The 11,829-nt window shown below is 39.4% G+C and overlaps 1 protein-coding gene across 5 annotated transcripts in view; it reads right to left on the reverse strand.

The window, feature by feature from the left end:
- Positions 1–6,392, reverse strand: part of LOC123593634 (spermatid perinuclear RNA binding protein) — an 85,571-nt gene extending 79,179 nt beyond the window's left edge. For 2 of the 5 annotated variants that reach the window (XR_006710417.1, XR_006710419.1), the window contains exon 1: positions 6,298–6,392. The gene's annotated coding sequence lies outside the window, so the exon portion shown is untranslated. The remainder of the gene's footprint in view (positions 1–6,297) is intronic. The other 3 variants (XR_006710418.1, XM_045469818.1, XM_045469817.1) reach the window with 2 other exon arrangements.
- Positions 6,393–11,829: the final 5,437 nt, after the last annotated feature.

An 11,829-nucleotide genomic window follows, 5' to 3' on the forward strand; every position in this document is an offset into this window, starting at 1 on the left:
TTCAAGCCCCGTGTCGGGCTCTGTGCTAACAGATCAGAACCTGGAGCCTGCTTCGGATTCTGTGCCTCCCTCTGTCTCTGCTCTTCTCCCGCTTGTGCTCTGTCTCTCTCAAAAATAAACATCAAAAAAAAAAAAAAAAAAGAAAAAGAAAAAGAAAACAGAATGGGCTGTAGGAGCTAGCTACATTGAACCAGAACACTTTCTGAATACTTACTGTCCCTGAGCAAGATGAAAAAGATGTTAGCAAGTAACCAGAGTGGTAACAGGAAAACATCTCCTCACTGAAACAGACACCAGTCCTTTCCAATCCTTGACAGAACAGTTACATGACAGAACTGTAGCCACCCAGTTAGATGGCTTGTTTGGTGAAAGAACCAATAGTTCAATGCATCTCAGCAAGTCTTTATTGAGCACCTATAATATGCCAGCCAATATTCTAGGCTCTTAGGATGTAGCAGTGAACAAGACAGACAAAAATCCCTACCTTTGTTATTTAAGAGCAGAGAGGGAAAAACAACATAGCCATAAGTACAAAACTAAGTAAATTAAACAGTATGTTAGAAGGTGTGAAGTACTATGAAAAAGAAAGAAGGGGGCAGTGCAAGTGCATTAAGGCAGCATACGAGGGGAAATGCAACCTTGCAGATGGTCAGCCCTTACTGAGGAGACACCTGAGCAAAGAATTGACGAAGTAAGGGAGTCAGCCAAGCACACATGTATGGAATGAGCATTCCTGGCAGGGAAAGGAACAATGTGCCTGGTGAGGTGGAGAACTAGGAGCCCAAAGTCAGCGGAAGGCTAGAGAAGGATAACTAGAGGGAGAAAAGGGTAGCAAGGACAGAGCGGTAAGAGTGAGGACCAGATCACTTAGGACAGAGGATGACAAATGTTTTCTTTAAAGGACTAGATATTAAATAGTTTAGGCTTTTCAAGCCGTAAGGTCCTTACCACTCAATTCTTCCTTTGCAGTGCAAATATAGCCACAGATAAGATGTGAACAAATGAGAGTGGCTGTGTTCCAATAAAACTTTATTTACAGGCACAGATATCTTGATTTCATATGATGTTCACCTCACAAATACCAATTTTTTTTTGTATTTTTTAAGGATTTAAAAACATAAAAACCATTTTAGCTTGCAGGTCATACAAAAACAGGCAGTAGGCCAAATTTGGTCCGTGGGCGATAATCTGTCAGCTCCTGAAACGGGGTCCTTCTAGTCACTTTAAAGACTGTGGCTTTCACTATGAGATGGGGAACCCTTACAGGGTTTTGAGCAGAGAAGTGATAATTATCAGACTCATATTTTTATTTTTTTTAATGTTTATTTTGAGAGAGAAAGTGCGTGCTTGCACAAGCAGGGGAGGGGCACAGAGGTGGAGAAGAGGGAGAGAATCCCAAGCAGATCCCACACTGTCAGCACAAAGCCCGACACAGGGCTCTATCTCATGAACCTAGAGATCATGACCTGAGCCGAAATCTAAGAGTTGAGACGCTTAATGAACTAAGCCACCCAAGTGCCCCTTTTAAAAGATCACTGTGACTGTCATGTGGAAACATATAATAGAGAGGACAAGGGTGGAAGAAAGGAAACCACTGGGAAGTTAGTGATCAGATTATGTATATGTTCTGAAAGGAAAGATGACGGGACTCAGCAAAACGATGTGTGAGTGTGAGGGAACTGGAAGCACCAGGACCAACATCAAGGTTTTTGGCCTGAGCAGATGAGTTAGGAAAGGTGCAAGAAGAGCAAGTTTTGGGATTAAGATCAGGAATTCAGCTTTGTACATGCTGAATCCCAGACACCGATTAGATATTTTAAGTAGTCAACTGGGTATCAACTTAGAGTTTAGAAGAGAGGTCTGAATCAAGATATAAATTTGGTAATTTTCAGGATAAAGGCAGAATGTAAAGCCACAAGACCACCAAGAGAGTAAGTATACTAATGAATGGGAGAGAGCAGAAGGAAAGAGGCACAACTACAGTCAGAGAAGGAGTGGCCTGATAGGTAGGAGGTAAATAAAGTAGGACTGTGCTATCCTGGGGGTGCCTGGCTGGATCAGTTGGTAAAGCAAGCAACTCTAAATCTCAGGGTCGTGAGTCTGGGCCCCACATTGGGTACAGAGATTACTTAAAATATAAATAAACGAACTTAAAAAAGAAAACAACTGTGCTGTTCTGAAAGCCAAGTAAGGAAAACTTGTAAGACAAGCACTTTGAATTAAAAACAGGAAAAGGGATAGAGCATGAAAATGGAAATCCTGAGTTCTGCTCCTTGCTTTACTACAAAGGATGTTTCTAACTCAAAGATACCTGTATTCTCAAGTCCCATATACTACAGTATCGAGTTTTGCCGTGTTTTACCATTTATAGGAACTTATCCTCTCCTACACTATTCTCTCTCCACTCCAGCCCTTCTTTATGGGAAAGTTTACCTAGAAAATATCACGTTCCCTCCAAAACCTTCAATGACTAATCATTACCCAAGCAACCGGCATTCTATTCATCCACTCTGTGTGGCACCAATGTCCTCCATAATACAACACTTAATGTAATTCATTCTGTCCTTTCTCTCACCACTGCAGTTCCAGCCATAATGAGAATAATGACTCTTCCCCCAAACACCTTGCAATGTGCTAGCACTAAGCTTTAAGTTAAACGTTTCCCTTATGTGGACTGCAACCTCTACTCCACCATGAATTTGTCATCGTTCTATTTATTCATCAACTGTCCCATCTCAAATACAGCCCTCCATGAAGCTTTATCCAGTGCTTGAGTTGAATATAATTCCTTCTTTCTTTGAGCCATCCAGCATTTTTCCAACTTCCTAATACTCAGCTTCAGTTATTTTTATCACAAGCTCCTGAATGAAATAACTTACCTTTATCTCCATAGCACCTAGTACAATGACCTGCACTCAAGAGAGGCTCAATAAAAATGTGAATTCAACCCCGGATTTATCTTTCCTTAGGGAGCACCTAACTGAAGAATCCAAGAAGTTTCCATCTGAAAGGTCACCATCTCTTCCCTTATCTCCATGGGAGATCATCATCTCAGTCATCATCACAGTGACTTACAGGGAATTTCTGACTCTTCCTCCATAAGCACAAATTCTATTATTTACTTGACTTATTTCACCCATCTTGGATTAATTCCCCAAACCCTCTCCCATTCCTTCAGGACTTTACTACTTAGCTCACTGACACACAATCAACTTCTACTCCTGGCATAATTCTTAGCAATTTCAATAACCACACAGATGATCCTTCTAAAATTCTGGACTCTCCATTCCTTGTTTTCCTTTCCTTGCATGTTTTCATCTTCTTTCCTACTTCAGACAACCACTCTCCACCAACGCCAGTAATCCCCTACTCCTACCACCTTTCACGAACCCTCACCCTTTTCATGCCCTCACTTCTATCCTTATCCAACTAAAATTACACAATCCATTATGTGTCACTCATTTACATCAGCAACTCCCTTTGTTATCCTCTCCCGGCAAAACTCCAACTCTGCTTAAATCCAACTCTCCAGGTTACGCCACACCGATAACCCTGGACAAACGGATATGACTAGGGAGGAGAAAAAAAAAAACAACACACAATTGTGTTTATTGGTTGTTTTCTAAATTCATGATCAATCCTCAAAAGGCCCAATAATCAACAGTTCTCAAACAGTGATGGTACTGCAACCCTGTGGGATTTGAAAATGTGAGGTAGAGTTTCCTGGTTTTCATAATGACTAGGTGAGTAATCCCAACATTTGGTATCCTGGGATGCTAACCATCCTGCAATGTCCAAGAAGCCCCATTGAAAAAAATAAAACTCATTCCCTTTATTACTGATTATTTCCAATCTTCTCTTCTCTTTTCAAATGCCTGTACCTCCCTCCCATATCCTCACACGACTGCTCATCCTGCTTTCTACTTCATGCAAAATACCAACCTTGCTGCATCTTTTCCCATATATTGTTCTTCCTTGTTACTATGAATGAACTGTTCCTATTCCTATTTAATGGAGAGCTCTCAACTCAAACCCTCCTAGAACCCATCCCCTTTTGCCTACTCAAGAATATAGCTCCAGTAATCACTCCCTCTGCTCTCTGTCTCACATAACTTTCCTTGATCTCTAGCTCCCCACACCCAATTCTCTGCCCCTTTTAAAGCAGAATTCTCTGATTACACTTCTGTTTCCATTTCCTCACCTCCCATTCTCTCTTAAATTCACCCCAATCAGCCTCTCACACCAATGCTCTACTGAAACAGTTCATGCCAAGGTCCCCTAGGACTCCCATAGTGTTTAAATACTGTGAACAATTCTCAGTCCTCACCTCAGCTGACCTCTCAGCAACAGGTGACACAGCTGACTGTTCCCTACTTGAAACATTTTACTTCCCTTGGCTTCCATCCAGTACTCTACTCTTAGTTCTCTTCCTACTTCATAAATTACTCCACTGGCTCCTTTCTTTCTTATCTCCAGAGCCTCTGACTGCTGGAATGCAGCTGGACTCAGCCCTCACACTGAATCCCTTCACCACTCACTGTACCTGCACTCATTTGGCAATCTCACTCAGGCTTGAGGCTTTAAATACCACCTATACACTGAGGGCAACCGAGTTTATATCACCCTTAGTTCTAGACTCACACTCAAATACATAATCAACATATCCACCCGGATGTCTAATAAAAGTTTTAAATATGCCCCAAATTAATTCCTGACCCATCCCCCCCAAAAAAACACAAAACTTTACTTTGCTCCTTCCAGTGTTCCCTCTCTCAAGAGAAGGCAACTACTCCTTCTGATAGCTTATCTCAAAAAGAGTCATCCTTGACAGCTCTCTTCCTGCCACACCCCACATCTAATCCATCACCAAATCTTTCACCTTTACCTTGTTCTCTTTACCTAGAGCAATAGCATCCACAGTGTTCCCTTTAAAATTTAAATTAGGTCATACCATGCTTTGCTCAAAACCTTCCAAGGGCTTGGTCTCTGCTTAAACACCTCTCTAACGGCCTACAAATCCCTAATAATCTGATTCCCCTGAACTTCTTGGCCTCCTCCCCTACTGCTCCCCCTTCACTGTGTTCCATCCACACTGGTAGCCTTGCTGTTTCTCAAACAAGTCACACATTCCCCTCCTCAGAGCCTCGACATTTGCTATTTATTATCACAGATATGCACATACCTCTTTACGTCTTCAGTTGTCTTCTTAAACATCCTTACTACGAGCCCATCCCTGATCATCATACATAGCATAGCAACCCCTCCTCCAGGACTTCTCTGACCCTGTTTATATCTCTCCATAGGATTTATCATTGGCATATCTTTGCTTACTCTTTGTTTTGTACACCTAGAGCAACGCTTGGCACAAAGGAGAAACTCAAATGAATTTCTCAAAATAATTTCTTCATACAGCATCATAGTCAATGTTCACAATCCCCTGAAAAGTAGTAAGATATGGAATTAATGGTATAATTTATTTTATAATCTTTAAAAATATGAACGCACTGGGGAGCCTGGGTGGCTCAGTCGGTTGAGCGTCCTACTTCTGCTCAGGTCATGATCTCAAGGCTTGTGAGTTCAAGCCCCGCGTCGGGCCCTGTGCTGACAGCTCAGAGCCTGGAGCCTGCTTCAGAGTCTGTTTCCCTCTCTCTCTGCCCCTCCCCCACTCATGCTCTGTCTCTCTCCGTCTCAAAAATAAATAAACATTAAAAAATTTTTTTAAATATGAAAGCACAAATATACAAAAATGTTAAATAATTTGTCTATGACCATACACCAGCAGAGCCATCTCTACAACTGGGATTGGGTCTCTAGCATTTTCCAACTCACATTACTGTGGCCATGAATAAATCAAAGAGCAGGTGTATATTTAATTTTGCACGGTAATCTTTAAAAGCTCAGCCTGGAGTGCCTGGCTGGCTAAGTTGATGGATGTACAACTCTTGATCTCAAGGCTGTGAGTTCAAACCCCACACTGCATGTGGAGCCAACTTAAAAAAAAAAAAAAATTAATTAAAAAAAAATTCAAAGCTCAACCTGAAATCTAGTCCTTCCTTTATACCACAATCAAACATGAAGTAGTACCTAACTGTACATGCCTCAGTGACTATTTATTTTCTTCCCACTAAAAGGCTGTGATAGCATCAGGCTATTTGAAATTTACATATCTTATTGTGACAATTCTGATCAAAAGGAAAAGGGAGAAATGAATGTGCCAAGAAACAGTTAAGTATTCAAGTATTCTCTATCCTTCCGTGCCCAACGCAGCACACTTAACTCTGAAGGGTAAGCCAGCACCTTGGTAAACAAGCTTCAAAGGGTATCTTTGGTTCTCAAAAGACTTTTTGTTGCCGTTGTACAGAACAGAGCATGGCAAAGAAACTGTATCTGGAAAGAGAATGGACATGATTATTTTTCTTAATTAGTTAAGCTTGCAAAACCACCTCAGAACCTGCAATCTAGTTATAAGCAAACAGTCATTTGGTGTTTTAAAAATCACCAATTTTAAAACAAATAGAAGTCATTCTTCACCTTGGCAAAATAAACAATTGATTTAGTCTCAAAAAAATGCATATCTTCACCAAGTATTATGTCAATACAGAAAAACTTTTCATATGTAACAGTACTAAAAATTAAGAAACAGATTAGATCCTTTAGTAATATAATAATTTAATTTCTAGACTCTTGCCAACACTCATTCTCCTCTTTCTGGCATCCTCTGCCACAGTTGAAACTGTGTATCTAGGTCAGAAAAGACAAGCAGCTTTTCAGAACAGTTCAATATCTTTGGCACAAGTGTTGATATAATTCAATCCTTTCACAAACTCCTTTTAAAATACACTATGATATAAATCACAAGATTAGTACTGTACAGACAGTAGTCTAATATTTAAGAAAGCCACTGAAACAAATACTTTAAAATGCTAGATTTAGAAAACTGATACAGGTCGGGAGTTTGAGCCCCACGTTGGTGTAGAGATTACTAAAAAGTAAGCAAATAAACCAAAAAACAAAACAACAAAACTGATAGAGGTAATGAGCTACAAAACAATATAAGGTAGGCAATACAATGTAAGTCATATTAGAGCAATGGGTTTAGGGTAAGAAGATCTGCCTTCAAATTCCAGCTCTGCTACTAATAAACTGGCCAATTTTGAACAAATCTCAACCTCTCTGAGCCTCAATTCCTTCAGTTATAAAGTAAAAGGGTTAGACTACACCTAGATTACTTTTTAGGTACTGTCTTTAAACATGATTCTGTAATAAAAACAGAAATCTACAAGTACATTTTATATGAGACAGATTAAACTTAATCCTTAAAAGTTTATGTTTTTACAATGTAATCATATTTTAAATATTGTAGATAAAACTAAAAATGAGATAGGTGAGAAAATTTGAACATGGAGTAATTTGTCAACATTACGGAATTAGTTCTAGAGGGTGATAATGGTATTATATAGGTTTCTCTTGATGGGGGTATTCATATCTAATTTGAGAGATATTTACAGATGAAATTATATGAAAATCTGGGATTTTCTTCAAAGTAATGTAGTTGAGGGATAGTGAAGTAAGACTAGACTTATGTTGATAATTACTGTAAGCTGATGACGGGTTATCCATGGTTCAAGGGGGGGTTCTCTCTACTTGCGTATGTTCAAATATTTCCTTATAGAAATTTAAGAAAGGTTTTTAAACAGGAGCACATTTATCAAGAATCTAAACAGCCAATTTTCAATTTACCAGTAGTAAAATGAGATTTTCATGTCATATTTTCTTCAGGCACAACATATCTGCTTTAGAGAATCCATATTAACTGCACAAAACTAGAAATATAAAACCATCTTGGGGAGCAATTTAGTAATAACCAACAGTCAAAGATGTGGGTATCCTATAAACAACAATACTATTTTTTTCTTTTTTAGAAGTTTTTATTTCTGGGGTGCCTGAGTGGCTCAGTCAGTTGGGCATCCGACTTCGGCTCAGGTCATGTTCTCACGGTTTGTGGTTCAAGCCCTGCATTGGGCTCTGTGCTGACAGCTCAGAGCTTGGAGCCTGCTTCGGATTCTGTGTCTCCCTCTGTTTCTGCCCCTCACCTTTAGTTATTACTAAATTAATATATATAATATTATATATAATATATTAACGTATATTAACATATGTAATAACATGTATTAACATGTTATATAGTATATATTACATATATATGTTATGTATATGTATGTAATGTATATATACGTACATATAATGTATATGTATATGTATAATATATATACGTTAGCATATGTAATTACTAAATTAATATAACCTTTAGTTATTACTAAATTATGCCTCTCTCAAAAACAAATAAATGTAAAAAAAAACAATTTTTTTTAAGTTTTTATTTCTTTTGAGAGAGAGCACACATGCACAAGCAGCAGAGGCACAGAGAGAGAAAGAGGAAGAGATAATCCCAAACAGGCTCTGCACTGTCTGCCTGATATGGGGCTCAAACCCACGAACTGTGAGATCATGATCTCAGAGAGTCGGACACCTAACCGACTGAACCACCCAGGTACCCCAACAATATTCTTTCTGGTTACAGTTACATTATCTAGAGAAACTCCAACACAAACACAGGTAGACGGGTTTAAATCAATGTTCAATGCAGCACTTTTTATAATCACAAAACACTAGAAAACTAAATGTCCATCAACAAGAGAATGGAGATATAAACTGCAGTTAAAGAATTACAGTGATACATTTCATCATTTCTAAACCCACAACAATGTTGGCTGGAAAAGCTAGCTGCAGATGAAGTATAAAGTGATTCCTTTCATGAAAGCTTAAAAATGCATAAAATAATGTTATATATAATTTATGGGTACACACGCACACTATTTTTAGTATAAAAATCATTCAAGGTAATGACAAACAAAAAATTCAGTAGTGGTTATTACTGGGAAAAAGAAGGAACAGAATACATACACAGTATGTATCTGAGTACTACTTCTTGGGAAAAGAATCCACAGCAAATTTGGAAAAAGTGAAATGTTGTGTGTGGTGAGTACACATTATTTATCATATTCTGTCTATATGCCAGAAACAATTTATAATTTCCAAATGTTTTCTTTTAATGTTTCTTTTATTTTTTGAAAGAGAGAGAGACAGAGCACAAGCACAGGAGGCAGAGAGGAGGGGACACAGAATCTGAAGCAGGCTCCAGGCTCTGAGCTGTCAGCACAGAGCCTGATGAAGGGCTCGAACTCATGAACCATGAGATCATAACCTGAGCCCAAGTCAGATGCTCAACCAACTGAGCCACTCAGGCGCCCCTTTAATTTCAAAATGTTTTTAAAATTATGCCCACATATGTAATACTCAGAAACAAAAAGGAACCTTGGTCCTCTTAAACAGAAAATTATTTTAGCTGTCTTAGCCCTTGGGGATTACCACATTTTTCAATTTAAACCAAATATTGCTATTGAATAAAAGATACAAAAAGTTCCCCCAACAAAGAAGATTATGAAGTGTGTGTGTATATTTAAGTGGAACAAGACATATTCCTACACAGATTTACCCAGGGGAATAACCAGACTTTCAAAGTATTAGAGAATATAGGCTAAAGTCACTGTCAGTGTTTGAAGGTCTGAAACACTGCAGGGGGTAATACTGCTCAGAAACATTCTAATTCTAAATAAAAGACCAAGTAGTACTTTTGTTAGGGCAGAACTATGGAAACCCTAATACATTTCCCAAGTCCCTACATAACCTGGCAAAATTCAACCTCCAAGTTCTGTCTTCTCGGAAGGTTTTGTCAGGATTTGATTATAGGCTTTGTTATGGGAAGGCTCAGAGTAGGCTTTAACTCTAGGGCAGAAGCCAGAAAATCTTTTCTTACAGGGCCACACAGTAAGTTTTTTTTTGGTTGTTTTTTTTTTTTAAGTTTATTTTTGAGAGAGAGAGAATGAGAGGGAAGGAGGAAGAGAGGGAGGGAGGGAGGGAGGGGGAGAGAGAGAGAGAGAGAGAGAGAGAGGAAACACACACACGGGAGGGGCAGAAAAGGAGGGAGACCGAGAATCCAAAGCAGGCTCTGCATTGTGATCGCAAAGCCCAATATGGTGTTCGAACCCATGAACCATGAGATCACCACATGAGCTGAGGTGGGACGCTCAAATGACTGGGCCACCCAGGTGCCCCCCACATAGTAAATCTTGTAGGCTTGCCAGGCCTACAGTCTGTGTGCAACTATTTAACTTTGCCAATCCTTGCTTTACCTCATGGTCTTTCTAGTGTTCCACCCACACGCCCAGGGTGTTGATCAGGTCTCTCTCTCAGTTCTGCCTGGGCCAGAGGTCCAATATCCCACAGCTGTACAACCTCTAGCATCTCTGTTTCATTCCCAGCTTTGGGGCAGCCACTCTGATAAACCTTCCAGCTTTTCTCCCCCATGGACAGCCCAACTCTTCACCAATAATTCACAAGGAACCCACACAAAAACATTTGGGAGCCCCTCCCAGAGAGCTCCTCTTCTCCAGTGTCCTGCCCTAAAGATTCTAGCCATTTCAGCTGCCCCAAATTCTGATTCAACACAGGCTACCATGTTCTGCTTGGATTCCAGCTCAAGAAATTGTTCTCAGGCAGAAAGCAGGGGCAATTGTGGGGCTCATTTTACAAATTTCAAGATCAGAGGCCTGTTGTCCAAAGCCTGAAAGAGTTGCTTCACATATTTTGTCCAGTTTCATGTTTTTTTATAATTTTTTTTTTAACATTTATTCATTTTTGAGAGACAGAGAGAGACAGAGCATGAGCGGGGAAGGGGCAGAGAGAGGGAGACACAGAATCTGAAGCAGACTCCAAGCTCTGAGCTGTCAGCATAGAGCCCGACGCGGGGCTCGAACTCACAAACTGCGAGATCCTGACCTGGGTGGAAGTCGGACGCTCAACAGACTGAGCCACCCAGGCGCCCCTAGTTTTGTGTTTTTTAATGACAGAAAGGCCAGTCCAGAACCAGATACTCCATCAAAGCCAGAAGTAGAAGTTGTAATCAATAAATATTCTAGTTTCTATTATATATATCAAGACCTGTACTGGCACATAGCTAAACATGAAGCAATGGTATAATCCAAAGGGCATGAGGGTGAGAATAACTAGCCATTTATTCATTTATCCATCTATCCATCCATCCATCCATCCAACAAATACTTACTAAGCATCTTATTGTACCAGGAAAGTGCTGACTTTATGTCTTCAAGCCTCGGTATTAGCACAGTCTACATTAGGACCATAACCTGCCCTGCCAATCACCCAGGTTTTAGGAAAAAGGTAAGTTGAGAAAATGCATATAAAAGCACTTGACAAAGGCCTACACAAATACACGTTATTTCTGTGATGGCAACAATCATACCCTTATTAATAAAGCACAAGTTCTCTGTGTACACTTGCCCAACAGCAGAAACATGAAAAAGGATGGCTGTGAAACAGCAGGATATGTGTGTGTGCACATGCATGTGCACCCATGCTCTGGAGGGGAGGAGATTTCAGAATTCAAATCTGCCAGGGAACAAAGTGCATATATAAAAGTGACAGGAGATATGGGTACCTGCCATACAAACGCTTGTGACAAGATAACTGAATAACAGAACTGAATTTAAGTGAAGTCCCTTTTTGAAATTTAAAACCAAAATATAGAAAAAATAATCTTTGAAAATGTTTTATTGCAGAATGCTTTAATACAAATTTCTTTAAACTTTATTCCAACTATTTTAAAATTCAAGAATAAAAATAATTTCTACTATAAATAATATATTCATATCACATCCTTTTAATAAAATGGATCAGAATGGTCATAAT

The sequence above is a fragment of the Leopardus geoffroyi genome, chromosome D4, assembly GCF_018350155.1.
Source record: "Leopardus geoffroyi isolate Oge1 chromosome D4, O.geoffroyi_Oge1_pat1.0, whole genome shotgun sequence".
In the NCBI taxonomy this organism is placed as follows: domain Eukaryota; kingdom Metazoa; phylum Chordata; class Mammalia; order Carnivora; family Felidae; genus Leopardus; species Leopardus geoffroyi.